The sequence below is a fragment of the Pseudophryne corroboree genome, chromosome 2 (genome assembly GCF_028390025.1).
Source record: "Pseudophryne corroboree isolate aPseCor3 chromosome 2, aPseCor3.hap2, whole genome shotgun sequence".
NCBI lineage: Eukaryota > Metazoa > Chordata > Amphibia > Anura > Myobatrachidae > Pseudophryne > Pseudophryne corroboree.
Genome location: NC_086445.1, coordinates 718,686,592 through 718,711,426, shown reverse-complemented (window position 1 = coordinate 718,711,426; position 24,835 = coordinate 718,686,592). Strand labels below are relative to the sequence as shown.

The 24,835-nt window shown below is 44.4% G+C and overlaps 1 protein-coding gene across 1 annotated transcript in view; it reads right to left on the bottom strand.

Moving 5' to 3' along the window:
• The window catches only part of DDX20 (DEAD-box helicase 20), a 314,615-nt gene that overhangs the window by 184,775 nt on the left and 105,005 nt on the right, over positions 1-24,835 (bottom strand). The window contains exon 2 of the mRNA XM_063955364.1: positions 1,955-2,032. The gene's annotated coding sequence lies outside the window, so the exon portion shown is untranslated. The remainder of the gene's footprint in view (positions 1-1,954; positions 2,033-24,835) is intronic.

Below are 24,835 nucleotides of genomic sequence, written 5' to 3'. Positions count from 1 at the left end.
AAAAGATGTACAGTATGAAAAAGGAGATAGGGAAAAAAGGAAATTGAAAGTGGGTTGAAGGTGTCAATTTCTGGTTCTTTGTTTAGCAAGAAGAAACTTGTTTAGCTTAAATTAATATAATTACTAACTCACCCATTGACGGTAATAATTTAAAAAAACATAACTGGCCCCTCCTCCTGCAGTCCCGTGTAGTCTGTCCACATGCTTCAATACAGTGAGTGGCTGTCAGCACTTTGATTGGTAGATGGCTGGCGCTATCCACTAATCAGAGTGCTGATAGCCATTCACTGCCTGGCAGAAGACAATGGTGCCTAGACACTGTAATTGTGTGTAATTCAAAATCAACACAGCATTCTCTATCTGCCAACCAAGAGGCTCCGGAGGCATTATCCCAGTGCCCATATACCCAAACACCCCACTGCTTGAAGGCTCCTAGAATTGTAGGACCTGTGAAGCTACTAGGTGTGCCCATACGTTAACATGGCCCTGATCCTAGGAATAACGCAAGGTATCTGTGAGCTAAGTGTATCACATTTGTAGCACACTGCTGCTTGAAAAAAGTTACAAGATGCTGTTACACATGCACAGAATACCAGAGAGTAACCATCTTAGTAAAGGACTGATGCCTCCTTAGAGGAGCACCATGGAGGATGCACAAATTTTTAAAAAATGAAGATTTTAAATTTAACAAAACTATTTAAGTAAAAAACAAATGTCAAGTCATACTAATTACATAGTTACTTACATACTTATACAATGTAATTAGTAACTTAACTTCTCCCAGAAACTGTAACAATAGATGGAAGTACAGTATGGCGCGAGGGACAGGTCAAAGGATAACCTGTTGTTTTTTTCACAATAGTAACAAACAATATGCATGGTAAGCCATGTTTGAATTCTCTTTTTGAAAAATTTCTTATCCCGTCACAAGAACTTGTTCCACTGGTAACATAAAATATATTCATGATATAAAATTTTCCAGTATATGGATTCTGCTTAATATATATTTTTGTTATGCATTTCAAATATTTGTCCACAATAAAATGCAGTATAACTAATCAATACTAACTAGTAGGCTCTCTTCATAAAACTGGAAATAGTGAAGAAGCTGGAAACTATCGAACAATGACCCTTAAATTATTAGTATGGAAATGCTATTAAAAGAACAAATTGCAGTCTATCTTTAATCCAGCAATTTTCAAGGTTCTAATGCTGCATGGATTTACTGGGGGGGATATAATATCAAGCAGATCTTAGTGACTTGTCCTCTATCGACAATCTGGGGGATGCAATTATTCTCAGATATGTTTCTGTTCTATTGGAGTCTGGAACTTATCAATTAACAGCTTACTCCCTTTCCTAAATGACCCATCCAACTTCCTTTATCCTCATCTTCAGCTACATCAAGATCTTCTTAATCAGGTTCCATGTCTACACCCATATTTGAGTTGGATGGCTTTGACGGCTTGGTTCTTGAAACCAAGATATTGTGAGCCAAGGGGCTTTCCACTCTATAATCTATAAAATGTATGTTATAAACTTTAGTGTTCTTCATAATTTCCTACTTATAAATTCTCTTCAGGAAAAAAACCGAGAGGAGATGCAGCAGACTACTTCAGGACACGTGTAATTAAGCCCCACTCACATCAAGATAAAATGTTGTGAACTGGGGTCATTGGTTATGAAAGTTGATTTTAAATGACATAATTTTTACATTTCTTACATATGTAACCACCGTTCCCGGTATTATCTCTCGATCCTGCTCACTTCATAGGGAAGTGGACTGGATGCAGGAGATCTACTCACTAATCTGGGGGTGTGGGTGACCACCTGAAAAATCTCCAGCACCATCATGTGAGTATGTGTCTAATATGTGCAATCAGGTTGTTTAAAATCTAAAACAAAACACAATAATGAAACTGCCTTCTTTAATGTTTTTTTTATTTTTTTTTACCGTTTTCTTTTGCAACTGCTTATATATTCATCTGTCCAAGTATTAAGTACAGTTTGGATGTTCCCAAGGTCATCACAACTGTGGAAAATAAATCACAATGTTAATGCTAAAATAAATTTACATTTTAAAATCTATTCATTTATTGAATTAGTTACCAGTCCATCAAAATCACCGTAAATTGTTCTGCCTGTGAAAAGTCGTCTTTGAGCATTCACGCGTTTCACTTTTATTTTATTTTCAGCTTGGGGAGCTGTGAGCACTGATGTCAGTGCCTGTGGCTGTGCAAACCCAAACTGAGCAACAATTGAATTACTTCATTGGGCACCGGGGCTGATTCAGACCTGTTCGTACAGGTCCGAATTCGGCACCGTCACCGATTGTGGGGGTCTGCGCATGCGCATAGGCACTGATGCGCATGTGCAGGCCTCCGCTGTGAGCGCCTTTGGCAAAATTTTAATTTGGCGGGGTCTATAGCTGCCTGATTGACAGGCAGGGCGTGTTCCGGGGTAGAGACTCGGCATTTCCTGGCGCGCCCATAGAAACGCTGGGCTCATCCTAGGGAACGCAGGCATTCCCCTGCCTGTTCGTGGTGGGTGGATGATGTTGCATGACGTCAGCACCCGCACCGATTTCGGACAAATACGTCCAGCCTCCGAGACCTGGCTCACGCAGCGGCTGCAAGCGCCGGAGCCAGGAGGAGAAATCCTTCTATGGTAAGTAACCAAAGGATTTCTCCTCTGTGCAGGCACAAGCGAATGGATGTGTGCGCTGACACATACATTAGCAGCCCTGCACAGGCGCTTGGGCAGTGGGGGGGGGGGTGCGTTTGGAGGGGCTGCGTTAACCTGCTTGCTATGCTCCAAACACACGCAGCCTAGCGAGCAGGTCTGAATTACCCCCACCATGTAGTGTCCACCAGTGTGCAAAACACATAAATTCCCACCATAAAAGTTAGGAGCAGTTATATATATCGATTGATATGCAATACTATATTGAAAAAATCTGCACCGCTCTCCACTGTCTTTCTGCCCCTACCACTCCACTCTCTATGAATTACCTCTCTACCTCAACCCCTCTCCCCTATCTCTCACCCCAATCCCTATCTGCCCCTAATCCTTATTTTTCTTATCTCACCCAGTTCCTATCTGAGGAACAGACTTGTAGGGCCTACGCAAGTAGTGATTTGTACCTATTTTCTAAATAATCTGACTAGCATGTGTGCTGAGCGATCTGTGCTTAAGTGCTGAAGTCGCCCCATGTGTAGGCCATTTTAGAATTTTATTATATAGGATAATGATGGCTTGGAATGCTATTGCCATGTTTCAGGAAAATGATTGGGGCAATTCCATTGTTTTCATTGAACAATTACTTTTACCTAAAATGTTATATAACTAAAATGCAATACAAAACCTTTACCCATTTGGAATGTAGTCAAAATGTGACAATGACAAATTCAACATTTATAAAGTAAACAGTTATGATGCCATTATTCAAAATTTCAATATGCAGTGTGTTGACAATCTCAGAACATTAGGGTTATACTGCTGGCCGCACATTAGGGTAATGCTGCAGGGTGGAAAGTTAGGGTTTTGTTGCGGGTAGGGGGGGGGTGTTAGGATTAGGCTGCAGGGAATAGGGTACGATTGAAAGGGGGTGGTGTTATGGATAGGGAAGTAAATCATGGAAGATCAGAGAACTGCAGCCGAAGTTACAGTCACATGACCATCGTGTCCTCTAAGCTGTGGTAGAGTTGCTGCAGCCACAAGGAGCCAGTACGTCGCTACTGGGCCACCAAGAATGATATGTTAACATTGTAATTTGTCAACATTTCATCACTGTCTTCATGGAATGTTGACATGGTCAATTTTTACACTATGACCATGTCGACATGATGAATGTCTACATAATGACTGTCGACAAATATCTCAAACATATATTTAATGCTAGAAAGAAAGAAAAAGAAAACATTCTTACCAAATTTCAAGAAGATTGGTGAATCTATTGGTAACTGGCTCTGGGCAGAGAGGTCCACTGCAGATAGACTCAACTGTTGTTGTAAGTAGATAATTTAAACAACATACAACAAAATCCTCTTCACTTCCATATGCGTCCCACACAGTTCGGCCTCTAAATCTGTTTAGTTGCTTTAACCATTCAATTTTTCCTTTAATCCAATCTTTCCTCTGAAAATGCTGATGAACCTTCAGTAATGTATTGATGCTTGAATCCTGTGTTTTTAGACCATTTAATTCATTTAATATCCAATCATATTTCCTTATTGCCATATGAGTTATAAAAAGCAAATTGTCAACGGTACATGTATTGCGTAGGATAATTGTCTTTTTTCCAAGTTTCCCTTTCCCGGGCCAAGCTGGACAGTTTGCATGAGACACTTGTTTTGTAGATTTTGGTGTTGGCGGCTGGTAGTATTTGGCCTGTTTACTCTTACCTATTTTTTTCTTTTCTGCCATTTTTCTAACTGGGTAAGATGTTCCTGTTCTGGTCTATCACTTTGATATTTTTCATTCTCCAATTTTTGTACACATTTGAAAAACTTCAAACCAATTTCTCTCATTCTTCCCTGCAAAAACTCATACATACACTGTAGAAAATCTCCTGGGCTTCGATGAAGTCTATCATTTAAAATCACCTTTTTCGTAGTTCTGAACCAATTTTCAACTGTTGCATTAGTGTCACGAGTTTTGAGAAGACTTAGATTTTTTTACATTATTCCACTCCATAATGGGATTGTGGCAATATATGCCTGAAGCAGGGTTATTAATGCTGGACAGTATAGCACATTATCAGCTGCTGTTGCACTATCATCATCATCATCATCATCACCTGCTTTTGTTTTTGTTTGTGTGAACATTTTAGAAAATTTCTTTGAAAATGGTGAATTCCTGTTGATATTCCATTCTTCATTTGGTTCATTACCCAAATTTTAATTTGTCCCAGTCTCTGTAATGTTTTCAATCCCTTCAATTTTCTGAATGTTGATGGCTTCATTCAATTCTGCAATGTGTGTTTTGCATGCATTTGTTTCTTTCTGCACTGAGAAAACATACGTCATCCGTAATAGTTGAATTTCAATTTCACCAAGACTACCTGCATTTTGTAGTAATGCAAATGAGTAAAGGAAAAATTGTTTTGTGGCTTTGCTTGCCTTCAATTTTGACAGCTTGATGCTCATGAGTTTCATCATGTGTGCAGCACATATATGGAGAATTGTAAAATTACACAATATTTTTCCTTCGCAAATGAGGATACATTTCTTTAAATAGTCCATTATGTTGTTTTGATTGAAAGTCTGTGTTGATGCATGGATTAGAGCCCAGCTAAAATCGATTTCAACCTTTTGTGGCCTAAGCTTTCTCCTGCATACTTTAAAAAAATCACGACATAAACAGGATAGCCAATGCTGAATAGTTGGTGTGCTCTGATCTGAAGACAGCATTTCTGCAACAGGGATGGTGGATCTTGTTTCACTGGTCAAAGAAATACAGAGTGTGTAGTACAGAATTTTGTTTTGAATGTCTTTTGGTTTCATTACTACAGAGCCAGTTGCGTCTAGGTACAGAAAACATTGCGCCGCTGCTTGCAAATCTTTCAACATATGCAACTGTGATTCTGAATACATATGGAGAACACATGGGATCACGCCTATGTGCTGTATGTAAGCATGCTTTGTAGCAACTGTATTTAACTCCTTTTCATCAAGTTTTTTTTGGATTAACATACAATTCCAGTATTCATTTGTGTCAAGTCTGTCACACACCAGAGGTGGCGTTCGCCGCGCTTACCCCTGCGTGTCTACTGGTCGGTGTTGCGGCCTCTGCCGTCGGTGGGCCACGGGCTCCGGCGCCTGGCTGGCGCGGCTCCCAGTGGTTCTCCGGGACATGGGCGCCGCCATGACACCCGGCATCACGTGGACGGGGGGCAGGTGACGTCATCAGACTGCTCTGCCAATCCAGCGGTGGCGGGGAATACAAAGTCAGACGCCGGACAGAGCTTCAGTGCCTGAGTATCGTCTTTCCCTGACGTGGATGCCAGCGCTCTTGTTCCCGGCAAGGATCTCTGCAGTTGTACTCCAGTGTCTCCGGCATTTCCAGGTGCCAGTTCGTTGCACCGGTTCCAGTGTATTTAGCGGCCGGTATATCTCTCTGCGGTCCAATCACCAGTGCTCCTAGGAATCAGCGTGGTCTGCGGGCCTAAATCACCGTTCTCAAGTTCTAGGAGTCACCAGCGTCTCAAACCCCTGCACTTCAGTTCTTCACATCATCAGCGTCTCAGTCTACGTTCACAAGTTTTACAATTCAACAGCGTCTTAAACCCCTGCACTTCAGTTCTTCACATCATCAGCGTCTCAGTCACCGATCACAAGTTCTACAACTCAACAGCGTCTTTAACCCCTGCACTTCAGTTCTTTACATCATCATCGTCTCAGTCACCGTTCACAAGTCCTACAAATCAACAGCGTCTTAAACCACTGCACTTAAGTTCCTCAAATCATCAGCGTCCTAAACCTCTGCACTTAAGTTCTTCAATTTACCAGTGTCTTCACCTCCGCTCACAAGTTCTTTATCCATCTGTGCCTTTAATCATTATTTACAAGCTCCTCAAGTTATCAGTAACTTTTAAGCATCACCCACAGTTTCCTCAGTTATCATTGCTCACAAAACCCTTCAGTGGGTCTGGACATTCCCTCATTAATTCCTCTTTGACATATGACTTTAAGTTGTTTTTTCCCTGCAATAAAGTTCTTCTATATTTCATCAAACTCCACTGTCAGCGTCCTGTATGAGGAAATCCTATATTAGGCCACCCCTTTTCCGGCTCAGTTGTGGTTCCTCTTCCCAACCATCTGAAGAATCCCCGAGTTCACAACACCCTCAGCCTAGGCCAGTGACAGTATACTCAGGCCACATGGACCCGGGGAATCGGAACCCAGAGGCAAATACCATGCAGTACCTGGTTTCCCGAGTACAGAGTCAGGAAACAGCACGGAATCAGGTGATGCATTATCTCCAGGAATTATCTGGCCGGCTGGATCAAATCCAGACTTCGCTGTCTTCAGTGGTTTCAGCTCCAGTTCCAGTATCCGCTCCAGTGGTTGTCTCTGGCAATGTTCCCTCCTTGTCTGGAACCAGGTCACGCCTTCAGCTTCCCACTCATCCTCGTTATAACGGGAATCCGAAAAATTGCCGTGGATTCCTCAATCAGTGTGAGGTACATTTCGAACTCCTCTCACATAACTTCCCTACTGATCGGTCTAAAGTGGCATACATTATCTCTTTGCTTGAGGGTTCAGCGTTGGAGTGGGTGTCACCGTTATGGGAGCGATCAGACCCGTTAGTTTCTAGTTATATCAACTTCATTGTGTCATTCCGAAGGATCTTTGATGAGCCCGGCAGGACGACTGCTGCCTCAGCTGATTTGCTTCGAGTTCGACAAGGCTCTCGTACAGTGGGACAGTATGTAATTCACTTTCAAACTATAGCTTTTGAACTGAGCTGGAATAATGATTCCCTTCGGGCTGCTTTTTGGAACGGGCTCTCGGATCGTTTGAAAGACGAATTGATTACTAGAGATCTGCCAGATTCCTTGGAACAGTTGATCTCACTCTGTGTAAAGGTGGATCTTCGCATGCAGGAACGAGGTGGTGAACGTAGTTGGTCTGACCGGTCGAGACTCCGATCTCTTCCTTCTAAGCAAACAGTTAATTCAAGTCCAGACGAACCCATGCAGATTAATCGGTCTCGGCTGTCCCCAGAAGAGCGTCAGCGTCGTCGTGAGGGTAGACTTTGCCTCTACTGTGGAGCCGCAGATCATTTTCTCAAGTCCTGCAAGTCTCGCCCGGGAAACAGGCAGTCCTAGCTTGTTCTGGAGAAGTCAAGCTAGGGGTTGTTTCTCAATCTTCTCCGGCAGTGGACTGTCTACTCTCTGTATCTCTGTCTTCTGAGTCTGAAGTCAAAACTGTTAAGGCACTGTTGGACTTAGGAGCTGCGGGGAATTTTATTTCCCTTTCCTGCGCCCAGAATCTGGGTTTGAAGTTACAGTCGGTCGAACGACCTATTACGATAACTGCTATTAATGGTGCCCAAATTCCTAATGCTCTAATTACAAGTTGTACTATGCCAATCAAGCTGCAGGTGGGAGCTTTGCACCAAGAACATCTGGAGTTCCTTGTGATTCAGGAGATGCCTCACGATCTCGTCCTTGGTCTTCCCTGGCTCAAGCTTCACAACCCTCACGTCGACTGGAGGTCGACACAGATAATTTCTTGGAGTCCATTCTGACACTCGAATTGTCTTATTCCTGTCTACCCGCTTCGTGTTTCGTCCAAGTCGGACAATGAGCTCATTCCTGAGGCTTATCGGGAATTTACAGATGTGTTCTCGGAACAGGCGGCCGATAAGTTACCACCGCATAGACCCTGGGACTGTCCTATTGAGCTCATTCCGGGGAAAATGCCACCTCGAGGTCATACCTATCCTTTGTCAGTACCAGAGACACAAGCCATGTCAGAATATATCAAGTCTAATCTGCAGAAGGGATTCATCCGCCCCTCTACTTCCCCAGCGGGAGCAGGCTTCTTCTTTGTGAAGAAAAAAGACGGAGGCCTGAGGCCATGTATCGACTATCGTGGTCTAAATGAAGTCACCATTAAGAATAAGTATCCTCTGCCACTCATCACGGAGCTTTTGATAGAGTTCGCGGAGCTCGAGTCTTCACTAAGCTCGACTTAAGGGGAGCTTATAACTAGATACGTATCCGACAAGGGGACGAATGGAAGACGGCCTTCAATACTACGGACGGGCATTATGAGTACCTGGTAATGCCGTTTGGCCTCAGCAACGCCCCCACCATCATCCAGGGATTCATTAATGAAGTCTTTCGGGACATGTTATACCTAAATCCTGATATTTTCAAAGAATCTCACTGAGCACAGAATACAAGTTAAGGAGGTACTCCTTCGGTTGCGAGAGAACCATCTTTATGGCAAGATTTCCAAGTGCACCTTTGAGGTCCCCTCTATTCCATTTCTGGGTTACATTATTTCAGGCATGGAGTTGCGTATGGATCCGGAGAAACTTTCTGCTATTCGGGATTGGACTCAGCCTCTTTCCTTGAAAGCGGTGCAACGATTTCTAGGGTTCGCAAATTACTACCGGAAATTCATAAGGGGTTTCTCTACTATCGTGGCGCCTATTACTGCCCTAACCAAGAAGGGGGCTGACCCAAGTCATTGGTCCTCTGAAGCTGTAGCAGCGTTCGCTCAGTTGAAGGCAGCCTTTATGACCACTCCGGTACTTCAGCAACCAGACTTTCAAAAACCATTCTTTCTGGAGGTTGATGCTTTTACGGTAGGCATTGGTGCCGTACTTTCGCAGTACGCTCCAGATGGGAAGTTACATCCTTGTGGTTTCCATTCTCGCAAGTTCTCTCCTGCTGAACTAAATTACACCATTGGAGACAAAGAGCTGTTGGCAATAAAATCTGCCTTGGAAGAATGGAGATATCTTTTGGAAGGTGCTAAACACCTAATTGCGATTTTTACGGATCACAAGAAATTGCTGCATCTCAAGACGGCCCAGTGCTTGAATCCCCGTTTAGCAAGATGGGCGCTCTTCTTTGCCCGATTTTCGTTTGTCATTAAGTACCGGGCTGGAACTCTTAACACCAAGGCGGATGCCCTATCCCGTTCTTTAATGGCTTCGGATGAGGAGAGTTCCGTTGAAAAGGCGTTGATCCTCAGTCCAGTTTCCATTTCTGCGGCTCCCACCGCGTTGGGTCCTCCTCCTGGAAGAATGTCGTTGCCAGCTAAATTTCGACCAAGATTGTTGCAGTGGGCTCACATTTCCAAGTTTTCTGGCCATCCTGGAGCTCAGAAGATGTGGGAATTTCTACGAAGATCTTACTGGTGGGACACTATGAAGAAGGACGTTCAAGAGTATGTCAACTCGTGTCCTCAATGTGCTCAGCACAAAATTCTTCGTCTGCCTCCTGCGGGGTTGTTGCACCCATTATCCATTCCTAAGAGGCCTTGGACTCATATTTCTATGGACTTTGTTACTGAACTGCCTCTCTCTAAGGGTCATAACACCGTCTGGGTGATTATCGACCGATTCTCTAAGATGGCACATTTTGTTCCGTTGACCGGATTACCATCAGCTTCTAAGTTGGCTTTGTTATTCATTCGGGAACACTTCCACCTGCACAGGTTACCTCTGGAAATAGTCTCTGATCGAGGGGTACAATTTACGGCAAGATTCTGGAGAGCCCTCTGCACGGCCCTACAAATAAAACTCAAGTTTTCATCCGCTTACCATCCACAGACCAATGGGCAAACTGAATGCGTCAATCAAGATTTAGAGACTTTTCTCCGTATTTACCTCTCCCCCTCACAAGATAACTGGGTGGAGTTGTTGCCTTGGGCTGAGTTCGCCCATAATCATCTATATCATTCCTCGACTGGTGAGTCTCCATTTTTCATTAATTATGGATTTCATCCCCAAGTTCCAGAATTACCCATTTGTCCTCCAGAAGAAGTTCCTGCTGCATCCTCTACTCTCCGGCATTTCAGCCAAATCTGGAGCCGAATTCATGCCAACCTCAAGAGAGTTTCTGGCCGCTATAAGTTCTTTGCGGATAGGAAGCGACGGCCAGCTCCTCAATACAAGGTTGGTGACAGGGTATGGCTCTCTAACCGCAATCTCCGTTTAAAGGTGCCCACAATGAAGTTCGCTCCAAGGTTCATTGGTCCTTACCCCGTGTTACAAGTCTTGAATCCGGTTGTCTGCAAATTGGGATTGCCTTCCCATCTCCGGATACCAAATTCCTTTCATGTCTCTCTGCTTCGCCCTCTTGTTTTGAATCGGTTTCATTCCAAGTGCCCAAGGCCAACCTCTGCAGAGGCTGAAGAAGGTACGGACTTTGAGATAAAAGCTATTCTTGATTCTCGCTATCTTCACAAGAATCTACAGTATTTGGTGGAATGGAAAGGTTTTGGCCCCGAGGAAAGGTGCTGGGTCAAAGCTACTGAGGTTACGGCTCCCCGACTGGTGCGGATGTTCCATTCCAGACATCCAACAAAACCTGGAAAGTGTCCAGGGGCCACTCCTGGAGGAGGGGGTACTGTCACACACCAGAGGCGGCGTTCGCCGCGCTTACCCCTGCGTGTCTGCTGGTCGGTGTTGCGGCCTCTGCCGTCGGTGGGCCACGGGCTCCGGCGCCTGGCTGGCGCGGCTCCCGGTGGTTCTCCGGGGCATGGGCGCCGCCATGACACCCGGCATCATGAGGACGGGGGGCAGGTGACATCATCAGACTGCTCCGCCAATTCAGCGGTGGCGGGGAATACAAAGTCAGACGCCGGACAGAGCTTCAGTGCCTGAGTATCTTTCCCTGATGTGGATGCCAGCGCTCTTGTTCCCGGCAAGGATCTCTGCAGTTGTACTCCAGTGTCTCCGGCATTTCCAGGTGCCAGTTCGTTTCCAGGTGCCAGTTCGTTGCACCGGTTCCAGATATCTCTCTGCGGTCCAGAGTTCTACAACTCAACAGCGTCTTTAACCCCTGTGATAAAGCTGAATATTTATCGTATATATAACCCTTAAGAGGTCTAAGAACACTGTACGCTGTCTACGTAAGAAGTACCGTAAGGGTACGCAAGTTGTGTAGCGATCGCTCAACCGTAGTCGAGACGCTCAAGCGTCACGTTCGCTTACGGCCCAGTGATCACAGGCAGGCACGCTATTGGCTGCCGACTAACGTGATGATTCGCTATAGCGTAGCGTACGCTCGGGACCACGAGGAGATCACCAGCGGTGCAGACGCTTACAACGTTTAAACCTTTATATCTATACCTTTAACAGTGAGATACACAGTATACCTTAGTGTAGAGACAGAGTGTAAGTGCAACCTGGTGTAACCTGATTAACTACAAAGCTGCTTGAGCGTCACCGACGCTCAGAGAATACTTAACCCTTATAAAGAATACACAGATACCTGGGCTTAGGGTCCGAAACCTATTATATGTATTATAACTATTATACTTGCAAAAGGAATCACAGTACAAATGATACACTACAATATAACATAAACCAACTAACCAGATAAACTACACAGGAAATACAATACAATACAATTTAAGGAAAATACGAGAGAAAGAGTAGAGAGAGAGAGATAGAGAGAGAGAGAGAGATGGCTCACAGTAAGACAATATGATTACGGAGAAAACTTACGCACAAGGGGAACGATCGCATGCGCCTCGATATCCAGCTCCCGATTATCAGCAATGAGAACCGTTGAAGAGAGAGAACTGGATACGGTCGGCCTGCCTATTTATGCCCCACACACAATACAATTCAATGGTCCCTACAATCTCATTGTTCATTGGACATAGGAATTCGGCTTCGCATTATAACAAAAGGTCATAGGTTGATTCATACAGGTGGGCTGTGACTATTTCCAACTGCTCAGGTGGGAGGGAAACTGGGTTTCCCGCCGCATGGGTAATAAAGTGCAAATAAAGTAAATGTTCATAAACTTCTTATGTCCATAACTATTCGCACGAGCGATTGATCTGCTTCAAACCAACACCGGAATATTTCTAATTAAATATTCTTCCGATGGATACTAAACACCACTGTATTACTCCTGTCTGACCCTTCGTATCAAACAAAGAGGGATTCCTCTGTTCATAAACATTCTATATTAACCAAACTTTCAGAATCTATCAAAGGGACCATGATCTACAAAATACATTATAAGTGAAAATATGTAATGATTGAGTCGCACGCTACAACCACATAAACTCTACCGTAAATACGCATACCATGCGCCTGTGGGTGCCCGCGACTGTGAGTATGCGCACGTACGGGAGAGCGTACGCATGCGCAGCACGGACCTGTGTGGGGTGCAAATATGGTAGTGTGCATAGAGATATTTTTCTGACTTTGACAGTCCACCCTTTGGCAGTCAATAATAACTGCCACTTCCTGAAAACATTTCAAAAGGAGAAAAATATATGTTAGGGGTTAATTCATTTCCATGGTTGGGTAAGGGAGGAGAGCGGAGTAGGTGTGAAGAGGGTATGACCTAGTGAGATAGCAGAAGCATGTGTGTATGAATCCGTGTTTGGGGGGTCATGTATCATCGTGCCGTACGTGTTGTAAATCAAGCTTCGAGGTATTGCGAAGTATACATTTGAATTCCTTCTTATCCCGTGGTACGGGTCTGTGGATGGGCTGTCAAACTTTACCGAGCTCTTTTCGGGTTTTGAACAAAATGGGGAGCACATTTTAGTTGATGATACATGAATGGGGGAATATGTGATTGCTGATATCTGTGCCTGTATTCCCTATACTATGTGTGTCATTACCTGAGGGTTGTAGAAATGAAGAAAAGACATAATTACGGTAAATGCGGTGGTATTCTATGTCAGGTTAATGTACATCTGTCGGTTGAAGTTTTTGTTCGGTATCAGTTGAAAGTCGTCTTCTTTGCGCTGTGTTGCCCATTAGGGGTGAGCAAAAAGCTTTGTCAATGCCATTAGATTTACAAAAAATGTTGGGCTAGCGTAAGTTTAAGAATTCTAGGGAAACTGGGGATCCATGGCAAAGTTCATCAAATGTCCATATCTCAAGTGGTCAAAACTTCTTCTTTGGTCTATCCGTTGTCTGTATAGCGTCTCGTCAACTTCCTCGTCCAAGTGGGTCTTTTTATCTTGGAGAAAAACCAGAAAAACAGGTGAAAGAAACGGACCGTAGAAATCGCATTTTCATCACATCATTGTTTCTATCATTGGGTCATAAATCAAATCCAGGTTAATTACAGTTTCCTCACTCCTCAAACTCATTACCTTAGTACGACGATTGCACCTCATTAAAGCCTGACCGCATCTAAATATCAAACCGATCGTTATGATAACACCTAAGATACATAGGAGAAACTTCCCAACATCCATTATGACTCCTTGAGCCCAGTCTCCCAAACCAGAGAACCAATTTCGCGGGTTCAACCATGACACCCAACCAGTCAGCTCATTACCTACAGCAGCAAGAGTGAGATTGTGTTTTCGGCGAAATTCCCACTTCAATTGGAGAATATCGTCCATCTTTTGGTCTATGACCTCGACCGGATCCTCGGTGCTATTTGTGATATACGTGCAACACTTCACGCCGTACTGTGTTGCCAATGTAACACAATATCCACCTGTCACTGCTGTGAGGTAATTAAGAACCATTCTATGCTGCACCAGTTCTGTTTTATAAGCTTGAAGTTCCCTTCCAGTATATCTAAACGTGTCATCATACATTTCAGTGATATTATCTAACAAATTTGCGAGCGCCGATATGTATTTATAATTTAGCACTCCTCTAGCGGTGCGGGTGAAATCTAACGCGATTAAGAATTGAATCCCGGTGGATTCACTTATCAGATCAGAGGCCGGATGCTCTGTCTTCTCTATCAGGTGCCTTTTAACAACGTGCTCGTAGTGGGTGTGAGTATAAGGAGCTTGGGCACCACGATGTATGTCTTTCATTTTATCATGTGTTACAGTCATTACTTCAGGCAATACTTTTCCAATATAACACAATCCTTCAGAGTTTGGGGCAAGCCACTTGTACGCCTTTCTCCCGCATATGAAATATGCATCATCGGGGAGAACATATGGGACGGAGAAGGACATAACCATATTACACACCTTCCAGGTGAAATCTCCTAACCCTAATTCTTCCATCTGCTTAATACACGTATCAGGTTGTACGATATGTGCACAGTATCCTGGTGATACTTCTCCAACTCTCGTAATCCTATTTCCTAAGGTGTACCTATACCGGAAAGATTTTCCTCTACTGGCTATGTGGCGTACAAGCTCTGTATCTGTAGGCATTCTATCTGCTCTATGCGAAAAGGTCATGGTGTGGTTACTCCATGACACTTCCCAATTTCCCGGCTTTCTGGGATTGGAGATGTTGAAACATAATACGGACCTATCCACATGGTATTGGTGGAGCTTCAAACTAGGAGGGCTGGAGATATTAAACCTCCTGTCCACCGGTCTCCCACCATTTAACTCAAGTACCTCCCCTATCGTTAAAGGAAATGGTACTAGCCCTGATTTGCTATGACCTTGAGGTACTTGAGAGCATACCCAACAATCTGTTTTGTTTAACACATTACCCACTAAGGAGTGATAGTCACTCAATGGATGCCGGTCCATATGGATATTAAAACTGGATTGGCATTTCTTAATGCACCCATCTTCAATGACATTGTTACAGAGCCTACAGATACAGTTTTCTTCAGCTAACAATCCGTCACAATTTCTTCTATGGTCAATGCTATCGGATCGTTTTCTGATACTCGCCTTTGCTTGTTGGTTAGGTTGATCTTGGAAAACTACGCCTCCATCTTTATCATCAGAACCCATTCCAGAACCTCTATCGACCTCCATGGTACTCTCGCCGGAACAGACTGCTCTGGTCAACATCATGGTCAACAGGAAAATCCGGATCACAGTCTCTTGGGGCAAGTCCATCTTATAGGAGGAAACGGAGAAGAATGAGAAGGAGGAAAAATAAATTTGAGGGAGAGGGGATGGGAAGTGGAGAAAAACAATAAAAGGGAGTGGGGAGTCGACAACAGCTCTCGGTCTTCAAGGCTCAGGTGCCGCCTCAGTCCTCCTGGAACAGACACTCCAGTGATACAACCTCTACCGTCTGTTCCTTATCACGGGACTTCTCTGGATCAGCAACCTTCTTGCAGTGGGATGAATGGACCCAAGTCTCTCTCTCAGCAACCTTCAGTGCTGTAGTGCTAGTCAATAAGACCTGGTATGGTCCTTCCCATCTGTCAATAAGGCAACCTGAGCGTAGAAAATTCCGTATCATTACATAATCCCCAGGTTCAATGTCATGACAATTACTATCAGGTAGATCAGGAATCACCAACTTCAGATTATCATTTTGATTCCTTAACTGTTTACTCATGTTAATCAAGTACTTTACAGTTACTTCATTGTTACATTTCAAATCATCCTGAGGGTTAATCATGACATGCGGTTGTCGACCAAACAAGATTTCAAAGGGAGACAGATTAAGAGGGGACCTGGGAGTGGTTCTGATACTGTACAGTACAATGGGTAAAGCTTCTGGCCATGTCAATCCTGTCTCTGCCATCACTTTACTCAATTTATTTTTAATAGTGCTGTTCACTCTTTCGACCTTCGCACTCGCCTGTGGACGGTACGGAGTGTGCAGCTTGCTATCAATTCCCATCAACTTACACATTCCTTGAAAGACATCACCTGTAAAATGGGTACCCCTATCACTTTCGATTATTCTAGGGATACCATATCTACATACAAATTCCTGCACAATTTTCTTAGCTGTAAACATAGCGGTATTTGTAGCTGCAGGAAATGCTTCGACCCAATTCGAGAAAACATCTATACAAACAAGTACATATTTCAAATTCCGACAAGGGGGTAATTGTATAAAATCAATTTGTATTACCTGGAAAGGGCCGCCGGCAGGTGGGATATGGGATGGTTCTGTAGGTATTGCCTTTCCAATATTCTTTCTCAAACAGGTAAGGCATGACATTGCTCTTTTACTCGCATGAGAGGAGAATCCTGGGGCGCACCAATAGGCTCTTACCAATTTGCACATCCCTTCCTTGCCTAGATGAGTCAGCCCGTGAGCTGCTTCAGCCAGACATGGAAGATATGCTCTGGGGGCCACTGGTTTACCATGTCCATCCGTCCAGAGTCCTGAAGACTCCTGGCCACATCCCTTTGCCTTCCAGACTGCCTTTTCCTGTGTGGAACACAAATTTTGCATTTCACACAACTTCTGTGTGTTAATGGTATTAAATACCATTAATTGTGTGGTGTCTGTCTGTATGGGGGTAGCAGCTGCTAACTTAGCAGCTTCGTCTGCTCGGCTGTTACCAAGTGATACCGGGTCTTGGCTATATGTGTGTGCTTTACATTTGATAACAGCCACTCTGTCGGGTTCCTGTATCGCTGTTAGAAGCCTTTTTATGTGAGCTGCATGCGCTACCGCTGTACCAGCTGCCGTCATGAAATTTCTGAGGCGCCATAGGGCTCCAAAATCATGGACTACCCCGAATGCGTATCTAGAATCGGTGTAGATATTGGCTGACTTACCCTTAGCCAATTCACATGCTCTGGTTAGGGCGACCAGTTCAGCAACCTGGGCTGAGTGAGGTGGGCCTAGCGGTTCCGCTTCTATGGTGTCTTGGTCATCTACGACTGCGTATCCAGTACACAAGTCTCCCGAGTCTGACTGTCTATGGCAACTACCGTCCGTGTAGAACGTGAGTTCTGCATCTTCCAGTGGGTTGTCACTGATGTCAGGCCTTGCGGTAAAATTTTGGGTCAAATATTCCATACAATCATGTGTATCTTCCTTTGTATTAAATCCTCCTTCTCCATCACTCACCTTCCACCCTTTGTGCCTGACCAGGCACACCTGGGAGATACGTTGCAGGATTTAATGCACTGCATCTCCTTATGGTGATGTTTACGGGGGCCATTAGTGCCAATTCCCATCTTGTAAATCTCGCTGATGAGACGTGTCTGGTTTGGGCAGAATTCAATAAGGCTGATACTGCATGTGGCGTATGGATTGTGAGGTTGTGGCCTAGCACGACGTCTTCGCTTTTTGTCACTAGCAATGCTATCGCAGCAACGCTTCGCAAGCATGTGGGGAGGGATCGCGCTACCGTGTCTAGCTGAGCACTGTAGTATGCAACTGGCCTGCTGGCATCACCGTGTTTTTGGGTTAGTACACCTGCCGCGCAACCAGCACTTTCTGTTCCGTATAGTTCAAAGGGTTTCCCATAGTCTGGCATACCTAGTGCTGGTGCCTGCGTTAGGCACTGTTTGAGTCTCTCAAATGCTGTTTCAGACTCGTCTGTATGCGAAATCCTATCAGGTTTGTTTGAGGAGACCATTTCCTGCAAAGGTAACGCTAAAATGGAAAACCCTGGGATCCAATTACGGCAATACCCACACATTCCTAAAAACGTTCTGATCTGTTGCTGGGTTTGTGGCAGGGTCATGTCTCTAATTGCTTGGATTCTATCAGCGGTCAGGTGTCTCAGTCCTTGTGTTAGACAGTGTCCCAAATATTTTACCTTAGTTTGGCATAATTGCAACTTGTCTTTGGACACCTTGTGTCCGGTGTCTGAAAGATGAAACAGGAGCTGTTTCGTATCCTTCAGAGATGCTTCCAGTGAATCTGAACACAGTAATAAATCGTCCACATACTGTATCAATACTGATCCACTGTCTGGTTGGAAAGACTGTAAACAATCATGCAAAGCCTGAGAAAATATACTTGGACTATCTATGAAACCTTGGGGTAATCGAGTCCACGTGTATTGGACTCCTCTGTATGTGAATGCAAACAAATATTGGCTGTCAGGGTGCAGAGGTACCGAAAAGAAAGCGGAGCAGAGGTCAATAACAGTGAAAAATTTGGCAGTGGGAGGGATTTGCATTAGGATGACAGCTGGAGGGACCCTCTTTGACAGGAGTCAGGGGGGGTCCTGGCAGTCGGGGAAAGGGGTCCCATGTGTAAACATGGGACCCCTTTCAGTGCGTGGTCGGGTTTCCGTTTTATTATTTTGCCAAGTACGTGGATTATACAAAGGTCAGATTCTACACTGGATTATGTGAGTATAATTTTTTTCATAATTTACCCCAAGGATTCTACAGGGACAAGAGGACAGAGCCTCGTGTGAACATAGGTAAGTATGTATGTTTGGAGGTGTGCATGCATGTAATAAAATTATACTTTCACGGTGTGTGTGTCCTGTTTTTTTTGGTGTATTTTTTTGTAGTAGTACTACAGGTACCAGCGGGCCCGGTTTTCCACCGCATGCTGGTGCTTGTGGTTCTCCAAGTGCCAGCTTGCGGGGAGGCTTGCTGGGACTTGTAGTACTGCTACTAAAAACAATATTCACATATTTTTTCAAAAGGCTATCAGCCCCCCATCCGCCGCCCTTGGATGGGGGGGACAGCCTCGGGCTTCACCCCTGGCCCTTGGGTGGCTGGAGGGGGGACCCCTTGATTTAAGGGGTTCCCACTCCTCCAGGGTACCCCGGCCAGGGGTGACTAGTAGGGTATGTAATGCCAGGGCCGCAGGGACCACTATAAAAGTGTCCCCCGGCTGTGGCATTATGTACCTGGCTAGTGGAGCCCGGTGCTGGTTTCAAAAATACGGGGGACCCCTACGCTTTTTGTCCCCCGTATTTTTTGGAACCAGGACCAGGCGCAGAGCCCGGTGCTGGTTTATGAAATATGGGGGAACCCATGTCATTTTTCCCCCCATATTTTGAGAACCAGGACCGGCTCAAAGAGCCCGAGGCTGGTTTTGCTTAGGGGGGGGGGACCCCACGCATTTTTATTTTTAACAGTTATTTTTTTTACGAAAGGTGCACAATGAAGCCCTGCACGGATCTCACAGATCCGGCCGAGATTCATTGTGTTAATGTCGGCAGTGTTTTACTATTCACTCCCGTAAAACACTGCCAAAAAATACGAATGACATCGACATCGGAAAATACGAACATGCAGAATACGTCAGTTTAGTAAATTAGTCGTAAAAAATTCAAAAAGTTGCAAAATTACACTTTTAATTTCATTCGTGTTTGAACTTTAACCTCATTTGGAAAAATACGAATTTTAGTAAATATACCCCAATGCCTTTTTCTGGAACAAGCTTGTCTCACTCGATTGTATTTGAAAGTTACAATGCAAAACTTATTAATTTTCGTTATTTTATTGCATATTGTCTCAGTCCAACCACTTTTAAGGACACGATAACCTGTCCTGTTTTCTGGTTTTATTTGGTTCCATTCCTCAGTTGATAGAGAAATTGTGAAATTAGATGGACATGTTTCATTAATGAATTCCTTCATAGAGAGATGATCTGCATTAATCATGGACTGAGTTGTGCCTTTTTTTAAAATATTAGGTAGCAGTGATTTTTCTTGATAATTTGCACTATTTATATCACTGCATTCCTCTTGTGGCTTTAATTGCATCGATTCTGTTATGTTTTGCTCATTTTCTAAGGCCACATTTCTGTTATCTTCTATTACTGGAACATTCTCACCTTCATCAGATAAAGATAATCTTGCTACATCACATGGAATGCATATAATTTGGGTAACAACTTTAGTTTTTGTTTTTTTCTGTTTCTCCAGGAGCTGATTTAGTGTCTTACAGGCCCAGTATTTTTCTTGGGGATACTTTAATTATTTTTTGTTTCTTTGGCTTACAGAGAGGACACAACCATGGTGAAATAACCTGAATGTCAGTGATACTTTTGTAACCAACACACCATGGGGGATATTCAATTATCCGCAAATTCGCGGCAATTTTGCGCCCGAAAATTTTCGGCCGATTGCCGCGAAAACGCTCTGTTTTTCCATTTTCCGCAAATTCGCGGCAATTTTTCGCCCGAAATTTTTTTCGCGGTAATCGGCCGAAAATTTCCGCGAAAACGCTCCATTTTTCGACCTATTCAATTCCGACCGGGTTTCACGTGAAAATTCTTGCAGTGAAAAGTGCAGGTGAAAATGGGGAAATCAGCCTGTACCCCAAAAAATGCTAAACTAACATAGGAAAACAGAAGAGAAGTGTGTTAGAGATCACATTAGAGAGTTTTTGGGGACTTAAATTGTGTGAAATGGCGGTTATATGCATTTTTTTTTAAATGCAAAAAAATGATAGAACGCAAGTTTTTTTGAGCAAAATAAATGCTCTCATTAAATTTGGGGTACATGAAAATGGGTATAAGTATATATTTGGGTCATTTTAGGGTACTTTAAAAAAAAGTGGAAACAGACCGATTACTCCCATCTGCAAGCCTAAAAAACACCTGTCCCACTCATAAAGCACCCCAATATACCTGTCCCATACCTTGAACCCCAATTTCCATCACTTTTTACTTTTTCACCCCAAAAATGACATGTCATTATTGGCCAATTAAAAATAATTAAAAACTTCAACGTGCCTAATTAGTCATAAAGGGGGGTGTCCCAGGAGTTCTGTACCATATCCAAACATTTTTACCTTAAAATAGTGACTTTTCCCAACTTTTCACCTGCTTCAGAGAAGGTGAAGTGAAATTAGTGAAAACATGATCACCGATAAATTTTCCAGGATAATTGAATAGGCTGTAATTGCATTTCACGTGAAAAGTCCGGTTTTTCACCCGAAAACCGGACTTTTCACGTGAAAAGTCCGTTATCACTGCTAATTGAATATGGCCCCATGGGTGAAACCAGTCCTTACACCGACTGCATTGTGCATAAGGTTCATCAGGGTTGTTTTTTTGTTTACATAAACAATACAGTTGGTCATCTTCTACTCCTGCATCATTTATTAAGAATGATTCTTTACTATGTTTTAATTGGCCACTTTGATCACTATTCTCAACTTGTGGAATTTCATCACGAGAGGAAAAATCTAAAGTAAACTGTAATGCTTTAGTACGCAGTTTTCGACGGTCTTCTTTCCAAATTTGGTAAAGCCACTTTTGTTTTGTTATATTATTTGCAGATAGCAAACATGCAATTTCCCCCACACAGAGTTTTCTCTCTGCTATAACATTCCTGATTTAAATGAAATTGTTTTTTAAAAAATAGTTCAACTATCTTTTTTTCTGTTGCTTTTGGATCAGGGAACAGTCTCCAAGACATTGTGCTTTTTGAAAAATGCTAAGTGCAAAGGTATGGCCATTTACAGGAAATAAAACCACATGTATGTGTATAAATTATGGTTAAAAAGTGCACCTCTAATAATAAAACAATCACCTTAAACATACCTCCCAACTTTTCATTTTTCCAAGGAGGCTTCGCCGCGTGTGCTCCCGAAAAAGGGGTGTTGCCTAAGAAAAAGGGGGCGTGGCTTCGCGGGAGGACTGTGATCGCGAGCCACGCCCCCATTTTCATCACTGAGCGGTTTTTCATTTTCGGCTCACAGAGCGCTGGGCATGCCCCCTCTCCCTCTGACTCCAGTGAATAGACGCTGTGCGCATGCGCACAGCGTCTATTCACCACTGCTCTGCTAAGCAGGGCAGCAATGACAGGATCCTCCCAACTGCCCCTACCCACCGCGGGACATTGCGACCTGCGGGTGGGACAGCTGGACAGTCCCCATAAAATGGGACTGTCCCGCGAAAATCGCCTTAAATACCATCCAGACTTGAGACAGTGAACTCTGCAAATGCCAGTTGAGACAGTTATACTTTTAAGCTGAGGGCTGCACTGCTCCTGCAATAAGATTCACCCAGTAGTGCTGTAAATTACTGATGCTGGGGAGGGTCAGTTAAGCAAGATGACCTCACCTTAAAGCAACAGTCTAAGTTATCAACATTCAGTTATATATACTGTAGGTTTACCATATCCCTTTTCTCTGACGTCCTAGTGGATGCTGGGTACTCCGTAAGGACCATGGGGTATAGACGGGCTCCGCAGGAGACTGGGCACTCTTAAAAGAAAGATTAGGTACTATATCTGGTGTGCACTGGCTCCCTCTATGCCCCTCCTCCAGACCTCAGTTAGTATCTGTGCCCGGCCAGAGCTGGATGCACCCTAGGGGCTCTCCTGAGCTTCCTAGAAAAGAAAGTATTTGTTAGGTTTTTTATTTTCAGTGAGATCTGCTGGCAACAGACTCCCTGCTACGTGGGACTGAGGGGAGAGAAGCGAACCTACCTGCTTGCAGCTAGCTTGGGCTTCTAAGGCTACTGGACACCATTAGCTCCAGAGGGATCGAACACAGGCCCAGTCCTCGGTCGTCCGGTCCCGGAGCCGCGCCGCCGTCCCCCTTGCAGAGCCAGAAGAACGAAGAGAAGTTGAAAATTGGCGGCTGAAGACTCCGGTCTTCATTAAGGTAGCGCACAGCACTGCAGCTGTGCGCCATTGCTCCCGTAGCACACCACACACTCCGGTCACTGATGGGTGCAGGGCGCTGGGGGGGGGGGCGCCCTGGGCAGCAATCAGATTACCTTACTTGGCGAAAAGCACATAATACAGTCTGATAAACTTTATATGTGCATTAACCCCCGCCATTAAAGTACATAAAAGGACAGAAGTCCGCCGCTGAGGGGGCCGGGCCTTCTTCCTCAGCACACCGGCGCCATTTTCTCTTCACAGCTCAGCTGGAAGGAAGCTCCCCAGGCTCTCCCCTGCAGTATCCTGGTACACAAAGGGTAAAAAAGAGAGGGGGGAACATAAATTTAGGCGCAAAACTGTGTATATAAGCTGCTATAGGGGAAAAATCACTCAGTATAGTGTACATCCCTGTATTATATAGCGCTGTGGTGTGTGCTGGCATACTCTCTCTCTGTCTCTCCAAAGGGCCTGGTGGGGGAACTGTTTTCAAATAGAGCATCCCCTGTGTGTGTGTTGTGTCGGTACGCGTGTGTCGACATGTCTGAGGTAAAAGGCTCCTCTAAGGAGGTGATAGAGCGGATAAGTGTGTGGGAGGGTGTCTCCGTTAACAACGCCGACACCTGTTTGGATATGTGTAAGTGCTGAGGTAAAATTATTGCACAAAAGGTTAGGGAACAGAAAGGAAATCTACCCTGGTCTGTCCCTATGTCACAGAGTCCTTCAGAGTCTCTCTATGTTCACTATCCAAAATAACAAAGTATCGACACGGAGTTTAACTCCACTGTCGACTACGATAATGCAAAGTTACAGCCAAGAGGGCTAAAAGATATTCAATATATGATTATTGGAATAAAAGATGATTTGCATATCACTGATGACTCATCTGTCCCTGACACGAGAGTACACATGTTAAGGGGAAGAATGCTGAGGTAAATTTTCCTCCTCTCATGAGGAAAAAGAGCGGGAATCTCCAGACAAGAGACGGCAGCTTCCCACAAGAGAATTCTCAGGCTGTATCCTTTCCCCACTAGGGCCAGGATGTGTTGAGAATCTTCCCCTTGGGTGTCCTGTTTGCACTAGCTATTCTCAGGGATCCTGCAGATAGTGTGCACATTCTAGTATACTACCCAGACCGGCGATTGTGTCGGCATGGGTTTATAGCGCTGTGGCAGCGTGGACAGGTACCTTATCAGCAGAGATTGAGACCCTAGTATGCATATAAATATTTTAAGATGCTGTCTTAAGTGATAGATATATAATTATAAAGCATGCCCAAAGGGACATGAGTATACTGGGTCCTAGAGACAAAAGCTATGTCGATTTCTGCTTGACGTGTCCTGTAGAATATACATTGGACAGATGATGCCGACTTAAGAGGCATATGGAAGGCTGAGGATTGTGTGGAGAAAGGTTCTCGGGCCTGGTCTCCACAGCTATAGCTGGTAATTTTGATATTTTGCCTTATATTCCTGCACAGCCTAGGAAAGCACGACATTATTAAATGCAGCTTTTCGAATAAAGAAACAAGAAAGTCTGAGGTGCGTCCTTTCTTGTCAGAGCCGGGGGCAGAGGAAAGAAGCTGTACAACACAGCTAGTCCCCAGGAACAGAAGTCCTCCCCGGCCTCTACAAAAATCCACCGCATGTCGCTGGGGCTCCACAGGCGGAGCTAGGCCCGGTGGGGACACGCCTTCGTAAGTTCAGCCACAAGTGGGTTCACTCCCTGTTAGATCCCTGGGCAATAGAAATTGTATCGCAGGGATACAGGCTGGACTGTGAGAAGATGCCCCCTCACCGAGGACCCGGCGGGCTTCCCCCCAAGAGAGGGAGCCAGTGTTAACTGCAATTCGTAAATTGTATCTTCAATAGGTGGTGGTCAAGGGTCCCCTCCTTCAACAAGAGGGTGTTATTATTCGACCATGTTATAATCCCGAAACCAGACGGT